Source organism: Alexandromys fortis, unplaced genomic scaffold (assembly GCF_014885135.2).
Source record: "Alexandromys fortis isolate MF-2015 unplaced genomic scaffold, M_Fortis_MF-2015_v1.1 scaffold_5, whole genome shotgun sequence".
Taxonomy (NCBI): domain Eukaryota; kingdom Metazoa; phylum Chordata; class Mammalia; order Rodentia; family Cricetidae; genus Alexandromys; species Alexandromys fortis.
Window position 1 is genome coordinate 927,041 of NW_026067924.1, and position 15,251 is coordinate 942,291.

At 43.8% G+C, this 15,251-nt stretch overlaps 1 long non-coding RNA gene across 1 annotated transcript in view; it reads right to left on the bottom strand.

The window, feature by feature from the left end:
• The window catches only part of LOC126501553 (uncharacterized), a 38,158-nt gene extending 24,500 nt beyond the window's left edge, over positions 1-13,658 (bottom strand). Inside the window, exon 1 of the long non-coding RNA XR_007591713.1 lies at positions 13,587-13,658. This is a non-coding gene — a long non-coding RNA (uncharacterized lncRNA). The remainder of the gene's footprint in view (positions 1-13,586) is intronic.
• Positions 13,659-15,251: the final 1,593 nt, after the last annotated feature.

The window sequence follows — 15,251 nt, forward strand, 5'->3', positions numbered from 1 at the left end:
CTTGCTCTATTTCATCTACATTATCATCATTTGTCTATATATTTTCTCCAGTTGTTTTATCAAATGTCATTGCTAGAATGCCAGCTCCATTTGAACAAAGACTTAGTTTTATTTTGTTAATTGTAGCTAGAAACCTGAAATTAAACCATCTGTAAATAAATATTTTTTATTTATTTGGTTCAAGGAGTTGTGAGTATCTGGGTAGTCATTTAAAATGCTAGGAATGGATGATGGTGGCTCATACCTTTAGTCCTAGCACTCGGGGGGGGGGGCAGAATCAGGCAGATCCCCATGAGTTTGAGACCATCATGCCTTACAGAGCAAGTTCCAGAACAGGCTCCAAAGCTATAGAGAAACCCTGTCTCAAAAAACCAAANAAAAAAAAAAAAAAAAAAAAAAAAAAGCTATGAAAAAATAAACCAGAGAATGGATGTCATATTGAATCATTGATCTCTGCTCTTATTTCCAGAATTCTTATAAGGAAAATGTCACAAAAATTCAAAACAATTAGATATTTTAATTGGATATATTATGGTTTGTTACAGATGCTAGTCTCCTAACTGCTTCTGGGAACAAAGTTTTATTGGGATGCAGTTGCATGATGTCTATGGGGCTCCTCTAGCACAAAGACTAAAAGATTTGCATTTTGGTCCACAGGGCTGCCAACTTTGGATTTCAGCAAATGTCGCTTGAGTTTTCTCCTGTGTTCTGTCGGGCACTGTAGAGGCCCTTTGCTGCTATGTGTTCTGCTGCAAGGAGCCCAACCAATGGCTGGCAAAGGCTGATGATCTGTGACAACTTCATTCGCAGACACCTAGCTTCCCACAAACTGTCCTCCCAATGGCTGATCTCGGGGGCTCTTCCGGTGCTACCCATGGCTCTTTGCTTGTTTTGTAAAGCCCTCAGCTAACACAAGAATTTTTGACTGACATGGAGAACTATATATATCCTTATATTCAACCCAATGAAAAATTCATGCTTCTCCACTCTAATACTATGACACATACACATGTTTTGTCTTCTTCCTTTTGTTGACCTACTCAATAAGGAATTTCCAGATTGCATTGCTGTCAAATGCATATTCCAGTAGTTCATGGGCCTTGGTAAAACAGTTCCTTTTCAGTATAGCAGTATTTGATGATGGACATTCATCCAGATAAGTCTGATAGGTGATTTCCTCATCATGCAAATCTCAGATTCCACTGATACAAACTACATAGTGCAGCCTACTACACACTTAGGCTATGTGACATATTAATATGTATATTAATCGCCCCATAGGTGATTATGGGGTAGCTTATTGCTTCGGGATGAACAAAATAACACAAAATAAAAAGCAAGCAGAAGTTGAAAACGATGCAGTAAAGAGACTCAGCAAACAAAGCATACGAAGCTACTGCCAGGCTTTGGGCTGTAAGATGCAGTGTTAGAATTCAGCTGCTTCTCAGTCCACAACACCTTGCCACAGCTCTCCCCACTTCACAGATACTGAGAAGTTTCCTGCTTAGACCTTATCTGCATCCCTAGATAACAGACTTCCCACTGCTAGAATCTCTCACCCAAGGAAGAAGTGAGTTTACATCAAAGAGAGTATTCATTCTGTTCCCCTCCTCTTTCTCGGCCTTCTACCTGGGAATCAGAGAGTCTCACTCCCCAGTCCTTAGAAAGGTACATGCAGATGCACCACTTCTGATACGTGGGCCCTGACCTCTCTTCAAAGCTCTCATCCTCATGTCTATCTCTAGTACTGAGAGCCTGAACTCCACTGAGCGCCTCTCTCCAACATAATGTTGTCTGTCTGTCCATGGTATTAACAACTTTTCCAATAAATTCCTTACTTACCAGTAATTGACTTGGTGTCCCTCTTTAACCCTTTCTTTGGAAACCTTTCCTAACCTACTATTTCAAAGTAAACTTGATTTTAATGAGCGCTCTAAAACAATGACACACACACAGTAGAGCAAATACATAAACAATAAATAGCCCTGTATCATTATGAAGTATTGTACCCTGAACATCGTAACATGTGCTAAACTATATACGACTGGCCACACAGGTTTGCTTACACTGACTACACAGAAATGTGTTGAGCTACACAATTCAATGGCCAAGGTATCATTAGGCCATAGCCATTTTCCATCTCCATTATACCCTTATGGGGTCACCTCATATATGTGATTATTGTTCAGTACTTGAAATGTCATTATGTAGTGTGCAGTTGTATTCCTTGAATGAAGAAGCAGATGTTTTCAATATTTAATAAGTAAGCATTTTGGCTACGTTTTTGAAACGTTTACTATCTTTGATGATGAATACAGTCTATATGGAAAGGCACCTGTGTCTACGTGCTCTTGTTTGTGTATGTGTGCAGAGGAGCATATATCTGGGTAGCCTGGATCCTTGATAGGTGGTTGAAATAAGCACTCAAGACTACCATAAGGAAGTCACCTCCGCACCATTAAACTGCATTCCTTTAGCTTTAATAGCAGTAGGTGGGAAGCACTCAATAGACATTCTGACTTCTGCTGCATTAAAAAAAATAGTCCGGGCACTTTAAAAAAAAAAAAAAATAGATGAACTCATGGCTCCAACACAACCACGCTGAATCAGGATCTCAGAGGGTAGGTAGGTCCTCTTGCAATGCTTTATTTGTGTGGGTGTGGGTATGTGCGTGTGCAAATGCTCCTACTGGCTGTAAGGTGCAGCCAGAATTTATTGATCTTCAGGCTTTGTACCAGCCCTTCAGCATTCTAAGAACTGCTTACTCATCCCAGGGTTCACGCATATGCCCAGGAGGAGACAAGGATCTATTCACATGGCTTCATGCCATGTAGTATTAATTACAGCCACACCGTAATAAATAAATTAAATAAATAAGTGGTTTCCAGCTTGGATCTGTGCTGGGTTTTCGCATGGCCACTGGAAATCTGAACCCAAGTCTTCATTATGGCGTGGCAAGCACATTATTGGATAAGCCATCTCTACAGTCTATATTTTTATTTTATAATCATTTTTCTTCTTCAGTTTAAAAAAAAAAAAAAAACAGAAAACACCTCCATGTGCCTTGCAATTTGCACCCCCTCAGCATCATGTCTTACTTTAAAATTACTATATGTTGTAATCACTCATCTGGCCAGTGTCCATATGTGCATGGGGGTGGAGTCATCCACTGGAGCATGGGAAACCTACCAGTGGCCCTGCCTTCAAAAAGAATGGTTCTCCTTCACCCTGCAACTATCGCCTGCCAATAGCTCCTTGCTAAGGGGTGGGCCTGGGAATCATCTGTCCTTCCACGTTGGGATACTTGCTGACTGGATCTTACACGAATAGCCTCAGCTGCTATGAGCTCATGGTGTCAATAGCTGTGTCCAGTCCAGGAGGAAACACCCCACAACCCTCGTTCCCTTCCTCCGGCTGCTTTATTCTTCCCACCTCCTCTTCCACGACGTTCCCTGAGCTCGATGGTCACGAAGGTGACATAGATGCCCACTCTTGGAGCAATAATGAAACAAGACATTGAATATGAAGCTATTTAGTAGTGTTTTAAATTTTAGCAGATTAGAATCTTACAGGGACCAAAAAAAAAAAAAAATAGAGTCAGCGATAATGGAAATAAAAGCCTGACTCAAGGGTCATTCCCTAAGTGATCAGTTCTTATTTTTGAGAGATGCAGAAAAAGCTAAGAAGGGAACATGCATGGGAAGACTCAAGTCAAAATATAGGATAGATACCTAGTGATATTTGTGAAGCACAAGCATAGTCCAACTGGGAGTCCATGTTGGGAAAGGTAGAAGAGAAGAGGGAGAAAGGAGAACAAAGGCAATCCACGGTAACCTTAGGAAATAGATTGACATTTCGCCACACTTCCAAAAGCTGGTCACAAAAGCTCGTTCTGGTAGCTGTGAGGAAGGTAGATAAAAAGGCTGGGTGCAGGTGAACTGATTGGAGCCACAATCCAGATGTGAATCTTCTCTGAGGTGTCTGGTAGTGATGACCATGAGCAAAAAGACAAGTGGTGCCAAGGGTTCCGTCACCCCAAGGATGCTGATAATGGTCACAGAAATGGGGAGCTGGAAGCCGGTGACAACTTTAGCAGAAACGGAAGGCTTGTTTGGCTTTTTCCATTTATTTATTTGTGTGTGTGTTAGTGGGTGAGTGTGTGTTTGGGGGTGAGGGTATCCATCTCGTCAGAGAACACCTTGTTCAAGTTAATTTTCTCCTTCCACTGTGGGTCCCAGGGGTTGAACCCCCATGGTTAGGCTTGGCAGCAAGCATGCTTAGCCACAAAGTCATCTTGCCTGCCTGAGACCAAGGGTATGATGAACTCCCTATTCTCTTTGGTATGCACAGATTAACGCATAATATAACTGTCTGGTAATTGTGCATGTGGAGTAGATGGAGCTGAAAGGGGAAAGGATCGATAATGCCACTGTGTTTCCTTCATGAGATAGCTTGAATTAGTAAGGCCGAGTCTGAGACTATGTTATCCTCACTGGTTATCCTCTTGACATATTTAATGTATTTGTACATATGCCCTCCAGGAGACGCACAAAGAAGACGATTAAGATGCATCTGGAAAAACTGGTGGGGCCACTGCTTTCTGGCCATGTAAAAGGAACCCTTTTAGTTTTAAAGTTTGACTGAGACCTTGTCTGCAAACATTTGACCACGCCTGGTGGGGAGCCAATAATAATAACAATAAAAAGCCCTAGAAACTCCCACAACAGCACATCAGACTATAATAACACCAGAAGTTAGACAGAAGATGATGGCTAGGAGGTGCCAGGTGATTAATAACTCTGTTTACATATTATATGCAGATACGTCAGTAGACTAAGCACAACCAGACACATTCTTCAAGATGAGGTGTCCAGGTATGCCACCGGGGTTCTTCCCCCCCCCAAATTATTGAATATTGAGCATTACAAGAGGCATAAGAGCAGGTAGGGAGGGGCAATCAAGAGGTCTGATCCACCCTTAGGTAGAGGACGTGGGAAGGTAATCCCTTCTTCTCAGATAGCTAAGCAGTGGACCATGTGAAAACACTCCGGCTTAATGAGGTCTTGCCAGGCTCCTGAGGGAACATTGTGTTCTCCCAGCTGCAAAGAGAGGAACACGGAACCAGTGGGGCTCTCTCTCTACACCAAGAATGTCTGCAGGGAATTGTTCAGGTAATTTATGCCACAAAAGCGTACTATCCGTCATCTTCCAGAGAGAAAAGCAAAAACACACGCCAGAGATGGAGCAGGAAGTTCTGAGCGAGGGTTTCCCGTCCCATGTATTAATAAAGCGCAATGCAATCAGCTCTCCGTCTCAGAGCACTCCTTCTGTGTGGACTCAGCCAATGACAAAAAACAAGGGTTTATATTGGAAATGGCCATCACAGGCCCATGTTTTAATACTTGGTCCCCAGGTGGAGGCACTGTTTGGGGGAGATTATGGAATCTTCAGGAATGGAGCCTAGCAAGATGGACTGGGTCATGGGGGAGGGGAGGTGGGAGGGAGGAGGAGCCTTGAGGTTTGCGTCCTGACTCTGCTTTCTGCATTCTGTTTGCTTCCTAGTCTGCTGGACGTGAGCCATGTGCCCCTGCTAACACAGTCAAGAGCCGCTCTTGTGACCCTGCCTTCCCCATCATGGTAGACCATGCCCTCAATCTTTTCTCCCTTACATTGATCTCTGCCAGATGTTTGGTCACAGCAACAAGAAGCATAACTAGTACAGACCTACAACAGCTGTATCTGTACCAAACACAGAGACACTTTCTCTTCTTATTCCCTGACCCGTCAAACACAGCAGCAGTTCACCGTGTTAGGTATTATAAGTAACCTAGTCATGAGTTTAAATATACAGTGTGATAAGTGTAGGCTATATGTGAACATACACTGTTTATAAAATGGACTTTGGCATCCACAGATTTTGGTACCTGTTGGGGGTTTTGGACTCCCAATGTGCTATTTGTGACCATTCTGCAGAGGTTAAAAAGGGAGACTTCCTCATTGTTCCTACCATCTGAATGCCACACTCTTTTAGGACTTAACATTTTGTTTATTCTTGGGGACCCATCATAAGTGGTAGCATTGCTGTGATGTAATAGAGCTAAGAATTGTAGTTTTATGTCAAGGCCAAGCACATACATCTGTGTGGACCGTAAAACAACTACATTGATTGCCTTGTAGGTCAAGCCAAGTTCACAATAGAAAATAGGAAATTTGCACTTTACACTTAAAATGTACAACACTGAACTTGGGAAAACATCAATATAAGGCATATTTTGTCTTATGTAAACCAATCTTGAATGCTAGCTAGTTAAGAGAATTTGTTTATAATATTAGGGAAATTGGCCAAAAATAGAGCCTACATCACAAGAAATCCAATGAAGGCTCTTAAATTAAAGGTCATAACATTAAAGTGGAAATTGTTTATAAGAGATACTGTGAAAGAAGCAAAACGGGGCTTGATACCTATGTTCCATAGGTACTGCGTACCTGTGTAAACTTCCTGTTATTGTGACCATATACAGGATACAATCAACGATAGTAGGAAAGGGGCGCTATTTGGGCATATTATTTTCAAAAGGGGGTTTATTTGGGTTTACTCACAATCAATTGGCTTTGGTATCTTTGAGTCTTGGCCAAGTCAGTCCATCACGGAAAGAGCAGATGGCAGGGGAAAGTTGTTCACCGTGTGGAATATAGGAAACAGAGACAGAACAGAAGGGGCTGTGTAACACGAATAATAAAACCCCAGAGAACCCTGTTTGGGATTCAACCCGAGAGCCAGAAAAGCAAAGCAGCCAAACCACTAGAAAAGTCTTACCTTTACCAAGGCTGAGTGACTGCAGACTAAGCAGACAGCCTCTCTCTCCTCTCATTTTATATTCCCTCTAGTGCTGGGATTAAGGACACTTGACTCCCTAGTACTGAGATTAAAGGTGTAGGCCACCACCACCTGAATTTCTTTCTTTCTGTATTGATCTTGCATAGCCCAAGGGTGGCCTTGAATTCATCTGGCTCTGTCTCACAAATCCTGGGATTAAAGGTGTGTGTTACCATTGCCTGTCCACTAGTGGATTTAGATTTATCTCTGGTCTTCAGGCAAGATTATCAAAATACAAATAATATACCAGTACAGGGCTAGAGCCCTGAAACCCCTTTCCAGGGTTTCCACCTTGTGACTAGCAAGCTCTTCACGAGGACTTACTAGTGAAGGCTTTAATCATCTCCCAGTAGCACCCACTAGAAGGTAAGACTTTCGAGGTACTCCTGATCCAATTATTCAATTATAGCAGTGCCCCTTTCTCTCAGGGAAGCCATTTTTAAAATCTCTATTCTTCTTAAAATTTGCTCTATCTTTGCCACGTACTTGTTGTCAAATGCAGATGACAGGCATGAAATAAGAGCATCCAGTACATGACTTGTGCATGAAATTAGGGTTTCCATGTAGATGATGTGTGCATAAATTAGGGCATCCCATAGTTGATCTGTGCATGAATTAGGGCATCCATCTAGTTGTTCTGTGTATGATATTGTGCATCCCAGCAGACGACAAGTGCATGAGATTGTAGCATCCCCATAGATGAGCTGTGCATGAATTAGGGCATAGCAGATGATCTCTGCATGAGAATAGGAAATCCCTGCACATGATCTGAGCATGAGATTATGGAATCTCTGTAGATGATGTGTTCATGACATTAGGGCATTCCTGAAGATGATCTGTGTGTGAGATTAGGGCATCCCCCATAGATAATCTGTGCACGAATTAGGGTATCTCCATAAAGCATCTTCACTGATCAGGACTTGAGATGAAGGCATTTGCATTAATGATCAGGACATTCCCATCAATGTCAGAGAGATGGGATAACGTCCTCCTGTTTGGTGCTGTCTAGAGCATGTATGTAAATTTTTAAGTCGGCGCCTAGCTGAAGGAAATCTGTTAGTGAAAGAGGGGATTTACAGTTGGATCAGATTCTAGCCTCTCTCTGCTTCCTGGTGCACCCAGATGCGAGCAAGCCACTTCGCATGCTCCTCTTGCCACAGTCAAGGGCCCCATCTATCTCCAAGCCCTTACTGGCCATGATGGATAGTACCCTCAAACTACAAGCACAAATAAACGTGTCCTTCCATTAGCTGTTTCTTGCGTGGTATTTAATCATTACTAGCAGAAAAGAGACTAGTACAGTCTTGCAATAGCTGCTTCTGCTTCCAGCCTGTAGATTTTCTTTTCATTACTTCTTAATCAATTAAGCATTGCAAGAAATATAACCCACACAGGCATTCGGCGTGTGGTCTCAGGTAACACATGCAATGTTTTCATGGCATGGGAAAGAACGGCCTGGAAATAAATCTTACGCTCATTTTCAAAATTGATAATCCTAATATTCTTTATAAGAAATATGAGATGACAAATGAACAGGCTCACTGGAACTGTTCAACACTACTGTAGAAAACCTGTGATATGGGAAGATAAAGAGACAAAATTGGAAGCAACGAGCACTGTGTGAGCCCGCAGCATGAAAGAGGCTCAGTCTGGGTCACGCAGTGTCTCTACTTGTGACAACAGAGGATCTTTGAGAACCAACAACAAAAGGCTTGCATGTGTCCCTTCATGCCAGAGCAAACACAGACACTGTTAACTCTTAGTTCCCAGGCACCTGTCTCTGTTTCCTCCTCTGCAGACACATTATTTAAGCTAAGACAGGAATGCATCCCCTAAGCTGGAAACTCCAACAGAAAAGTCATTCTTGCTTTCATATTCTTGACATTCTATGCATTTCCGTGGCATTTGTCTGCCAGAAACCCTCCATACTCAGAGGCATAAAGTCCTCCCTTGCCCAGGGCAGGTTTATTGTTCTTTGGGGCTCCGTGTACAGCAGGGGAAGCTTCCTAGAGCTACTTCTATAATTGAAATGAAGCAGATATAAAAACAAAAAAGAAATGATCCAACCAGGATCAGGCTCAGTGTTGCACAAGCACGTCAGACAGAATAATACTGGACACGTTTGTCCATCGGGCGTGATGAGGAAGAATGTTCTGGATGACACTTCACTTACCAGAAGGGCTAATTAGGGTTTTACTCTCCGATTGGTCATACTCAAAACTTTCGTGGGAAGAAGTTGCCTGACCTCGATATGTGCACAAGTTCATGCGTTCCATTCCCACTTCTTGCTACTGAACGCGCTATGGTTCCAGCTCCCGTCCATGCCCTATGTCCAAAGCCAGCCTTTTTACACAGCCACACATTCTTGCATTGACTCATGTAGCAAATATTTATGAGGCCTCCGGTATGAGCTAGACACTCTGTTATGCTTTGAGGGTGTAAAGATAAAAAGACACAGAACTGAGAGTGGGTGGGTCATGTAAATGAACAATTAGCGCAGCGTGATGGCACACTGTGATGGAGGAGTGCCCAAAGAGACCACACAGGTGGGGACAGATAACTCAGCCTGGGCTGCCAAGGGCTCTGGGAAATAGCATTCCAGAAGGAGAGAGCTGAAGGTGCAAACGCACGGGTACAAAGAGCAGACCTTGCAGACAGAAACTCTCAGGGGCACTGGTTACCTGTAGGGCATCTGGGGAAACAAGGGCATCTGCTTTAGAGAGTCTTAAGTCCTTTGTCCCTCTGCCTGTCCCCCATGGCCTGGAGGTCTGAAACAGTCCCGTTTCTAATGACTGAATTAAGGGGCAACCGCTGCTTATACTAAAGTGTTTCTTCTTTGTGTTTTTTGTTTGTTTGTTTGTTTGTTTTTTGAGACAGGATCTCATACAGCTCAGCCTTGCCTCAAACTCACTATATAGCCAAGGATAACCAGACAATCCAATATAGATAGATTAGCTTGATTATCCTTTATCCAAAATTATTGCATCCAGAAGCATTTATTTCAGCACTTGGAATATTTCCATATATATGATAAGCTCTCTTGGGGTTGTGATGAAGGTCTAAACAAGAACTCCTCTTTCTGTATGTGTCTTATACACATACCCTTAAGCTCATTTCAAGCAATTGTCTTTAATAGTTTTGTGAATGAAATGAAATTTCATACTAAGGAATTTTCCAGCGGGAGCATCAGCTCATCATTCGAAGATTTTGGGGGTTTACAATAGTTTGGATTTTGAAATTTCAGGGATAGGTTGAAAAATGTGTAGAAACAACACAGCTCTGCCCAGAGCTGGGGCAAAGAGGCTTACTCTCACCTGCCCTGCTTCCTCTTTCCTGGCGGTATCCCTGAAATGCCGCTATCTCATCCTGGGTCCTGATGAACCCCAAGCCTTACCATGAAGTCCAGAAGTTACTCAGCCTGAAACATTAGGCATAGAGAGATTACTCCGGCTCCCTATTTGGTAAGATGAACGAAGTCTTGTTCCTGTAGAGTGATTTCAAAGGCTCTCATGGCTCATGTGCACAGCATCGATCATAGACATTCAATAAGTGTTTGTTCCACCCCCTCTCACCCTTTCCACTCCAAATGTCTTTCCCTTAATAGGGATAATAGCTATATCTGCATTTGTAGGGAGAGGGCAGATATCAGCCTTCTTAACATATTAAGAGTTGCTTTAGGCTCTTTGTCTATAAGCAGCCTTTGTTTTAAACTGGAGATGATGGGACACTGGAGACTAGGGACAGAGAGATAGACAAGATGACAAACAGATGGATAAAATATGGGACCCAGGCCATCTTTTGGTGAGTCAATGTCACAGAATATAGATTTAAAAATCACTTAGAGATTTTTAAACAGAAGATTAGTAGACGACAACCTTTGTTTCAGAAGATCCAGAGTGATATGTACACCTAAGAATGTTCTAGCCAAGAGCCCAGACCTCCAATGTACTGTGTGGGAGGGTGGCTCTTTCACTATCACTGTAGCTCCCTCCTCCCCCATGACTTTTTTTTTTAAGCACTACGTAATTTAAGATTTGGTTTCAGCAAGTTATCAGAATTCTTCCTAGCCATGAACCCTGTGAACTACACTAATAAATGGTGCGGCAAGATAGAGCCATGGCTAAATGGTGACCCTGATATAGATAGAGAGCTTAGTCACCAATGAGACATCTGCTATCTGTATTACACACCCTCCAAGGACCATTTCCAGAAGATGGGTTGCCAAGATTGTGAGAACAAACGATGGATAAGGACCAGAGCAAAAGAGTATCTTCAGGAAATGACAGGACCAGTGTACTAATGACCTCACGGCAGTTGCGGTTGCCTGCATAAGACCCGCACAAGATCAAGCCAGCCACACTGCAGTACAGAAAGGGGAGCACTTATAAGTCCCACCCTAGCTGATGAACTCTTTACAACCCTGGCTGATAGGTTCTGAGAGAAGAAGACTCAGATGTGGTTCCTGGCAGGTTAACCGAGTTCCAAGTTTGGCTGAAACCCATGAGTATGTGGATCCTACAAACTGGACCCAGTGGGTTTTAAAAAAAAAAAAAGAAAGAAAGAAAGAAAGAAAGAAGGAAGAAAGAAAGAAAGAAAGAAAGAAAGAAAGAAAGAAAGAAAGGAAAAGGAAAAAAAGCAAGAGAAAGCACAAAGGTAGTTAAAGTTGGGGGTAAATCTGGGAAGAATTTGATGGAGGAGAGGGAAGAACATATGGCCAAAATATTGCATGCATATATGAGATTCTCAAAGAATTAGTAATATTATTAATTTTAAAAGAATTGATATTTATCTATTTGTATGTGTCTGTGCATCTGTGTCATCTGTGAATGGGTAGTGCCAGTGTGAATGCAAGCTCATAAGCGTGCAGGTTTGAGTGCTTGTGCACATGTACAGAGACCAGAAGAGAGCATGGCACTGTCTCCTCCATTACTCTCTGTCTGTTCCACTGAGGAAGCGTTTCTCCATGAGTCAGGCAGGGACTCATGACTCAGCAAACTCCAGCAAGCCTCCTCTCTCCTCTCCAACCGGAGCTAGTTACAGGAACTTGTAGGGATTGCCCAGCATGCTACATGGCGACTGAGATCCCACATTGCCCGTGGGCAAGCACCCTTAACCCCTAAACCATCTCTCCAGAGTCTCTCTACCTTTTATCTTAAGCCTCTTACCCCTCTCAGAGTCCACACAGACACTCAATGCAGTCTCAGCTGACTAATACTGGACACCTTTCTAGAACGGTCTTCTAAATTCCTCACAACAAGCAGGTTGCACAACATTTTGTAAGGTGCCCTCAGGCAGCCCAGTGAAGTGGTCCAAAATGTCTTGAACAGGCTGCTTATTTTAAGTAAACAGGACAGCTCTGTATGAAACCTGAACCCTATGGCCTAAAGATTTTGGCTGCTTAAGGTTCCTGGTGTTAGCTCAGGAAGCCAGACAGGACTAGATGCCCTCACCGCCCTCCACTGCAAGATATTTAGTTTCCTCCTCAGGAAACCAGTCAGTCTCAGTAGGGGGCCACCTGAAAGTCCTGAGCTGCCGGGAAGCCTGAGAGGATAGTGTCCAAAGGGCCTATCAAGCTGAGGCATCTTGAAGCCCCCTGCAGTGCTATTACCATGAAGCAATCATCCACCCTTTGAAGTTAATAATTAGTTAATATAATCCAAAGGTAGAGACCTAGCTCCAGTAGGCAACAGAAGGGGGGGGGGGGGACACCAGCCAGCCCAGAGGGTAGCAAGGTAACTTAAAGGCAATGAGGAAAGAAAGCACCACCCAATCCACAGGCCCCTGAGCTGTGTGCACCAGGCCAGCTGGAGACATACCACAGTTCCTGCAGGAGTCTCCCAGCTCCCTCTCAGATGCTGACAGTCCAAGTTTGTAAAGCTGAGACCAACCAAACGTTTCCACGAAGATTCTCCAAGGAATCAGTCATCTGATGACGCTAATGTATAGATTACTCATTTTCAACAGTCTTAAATTTAAAAATCACTGCTAGGTAGCCAATGTGGAAACACAGCCATTCCTGGGTAGCTAATGCAGAGACACAGTCGTTCCCATGATGGTTCTGAGAGACAGGGATTATTGGCTTCCAAATGTCCGGAGATAGCCCTCAGTTTCAAACTCATTGAATCTCCTCATTCCTGGTATAAAATTGGGCAGAGAAGTGGCCCTACACACACACACAAAGAGAGAGAGAGAGAGAGAGAGAGAGAGAGAGAGAGAGAGAGAGAGAGAGAGAGAGAAGAGAGAGGGAGGGAGGGAGGGAGGGAGGGAGGGAGGGAGGGAGAGCGCCCATTATATTGGACAGAGGTAGTAGATATTTGAGGAGTAGAAAGGTCCAGAAATCTTTAGTGTGATTAGCCATAACATCAATTCAGATACATCTCCTAACTCCGTGAAATTTGCAAGCACAGAAATACTTTGCTCTTTGCTAATTGCAAAAGAACTTTTCAGAAAACTATAAGTACACTCTGAAGCTCCGCTGCTTTTATATTATGATCATTTAGATTGGTTGAATTGTTTTCAGAACTCAAGTTGGGCATCGTGATAGATGCCTATCATCCTAGCAGTTGGCAGGTAGAAAGGACCCGGCATCCAAGGTCACCCTTATCTACCTATCTAGCCAGTTCAAGACCAGTTTGGGCTCAGGGAAACCCTGTCTCAAGAGAAAAAGAGAAAAGAAACTTGAACAAAATTTCTCACATTCTATCCCTACCTGTTAGTTAGCAGAGCCCTGGCCCAGCGGTGGCGCCTTGGAGTCTTGTCTTTCTCTTTGACCATATTTCAGCTGTGCCTTTGGACTTCCTGATTCCAGTTTTCAATTCTAATCTGACTCGGTGGATGTGCTGCCTAGTCTTAGGTCAGCTTGACCCAGTCACTTTGGAAGAGGGGCTCAGCTGAGGGAATGCCCCTCCCTACTGGATTGGCCCCTGTGAGAAACCCTGCGGTGCATTTTCTTGATTGATGATTGATGTGGGAGAGTCCAGATCACTGCGGGGCCACCCCGGGACAGGTGGTCCTGGATGGTATAAGAAAGCAGGCTGAGCAAGCCAGGAGCAGCAAGCCAGTAAGCAGCACCCTTTCATGGCTCTGCTCCAACTCCTGCCTCCAGATTCCTGCCCTGCTTGAGTTCCTGCCTGGACGTCCCTCACTAGGGACTGTTACTTGGAAGTATAAGGTGAAATAAACTCTTTCCTCGCTAAATTGTTCATAGTCACAGTCTTTTTTTTTTTTTTAAATCAGCGCCTGGCACCCTATGATGAAAATGGGAAATCCTCAGCTTGCTCAGAATAGTGTTAAAAGATTTAGCCTGAGAGGTCAGCTTTGGGTGTCTTTCTTTAGGAAAAGCCTCTTTGTTGAGACAGGGTGGGTGGGTCAGTGGGATCTGGGACTCACTAACTAGGCTGAGATGGAAGAGCCTCTAGGGGCCCACTTGTCTATCTATCCTCCCCAGTGCTTGGATTATAATCAGGCCGCCGCTCCTGGCTTTTTACATGGAATCAGGAGATCAAACTCAGGTCGTCAGGCTTGTACAGCAAGGCCTTTACCATTGCACCATCCCCCCTGTTCTTCTACTATGTGGATTTATTGGCTTGGATTCATGCATCTGGGACACTCTTAACCTTGCCATCTGCTGTAGCTGAGGGTGCCAGACAAGACACACTTTCAGTGATGAGAAGCTGCTATGCATCCCAGCTGGTTCCAGAGCTATACGACCCAACATAGAAGTCAGCATAAAACTAAGTGTGAGGGTCCAGAAGCTTGAAGTCCTGTTCTCGTTTCATTCAGTTGCTGTGTGTTAAAATGCTCTGACCTAAAGCAACTTGCGGGAGGAAAGTGTTTATTTGGGTTACACTTTTGGCCCAGGCTCCATCAATTGAGAGACATTAGGGCAGAAACTCAGTACCTGGAGAAAAGAACTACGGAGGAATCTTGCTCACTGCCTCACTCTCTGGCTGGTTCACATCCTCTTGCTTAGCTGGCTTTCTTCTAGAGCCAAGGACCACCTGCCTAGAGTGTTGCCCACGGTGCACTGTGCCCTCCCCATCAATCCTCAAGACATGGCCACAGGCCAACCTCCTCTAGACAATCCCTCTACTGAGACTCCCTCAGATGACTCCAGGCCATTTCAAGTTGACAGTTGAAGCTACTGGGAGGAGCCCCAGGTATAAATGTGGAAAATAAGGATTCATACATTTATGCGACATTTGAATAACTGGAAGTTTACTCAGAGCCTCTGGGCTTCCTCATTGCCAAGGGAGGAGAAGTGAAGGGAGAGGCATTCCTGGGTATCAACCCCTCACACTGGGGACATCTGCTCCCTGTAGTGGAGCCATGAGCTGCAGAACTGACTGTGTACTTCCTTGGGTTAAAACATAAA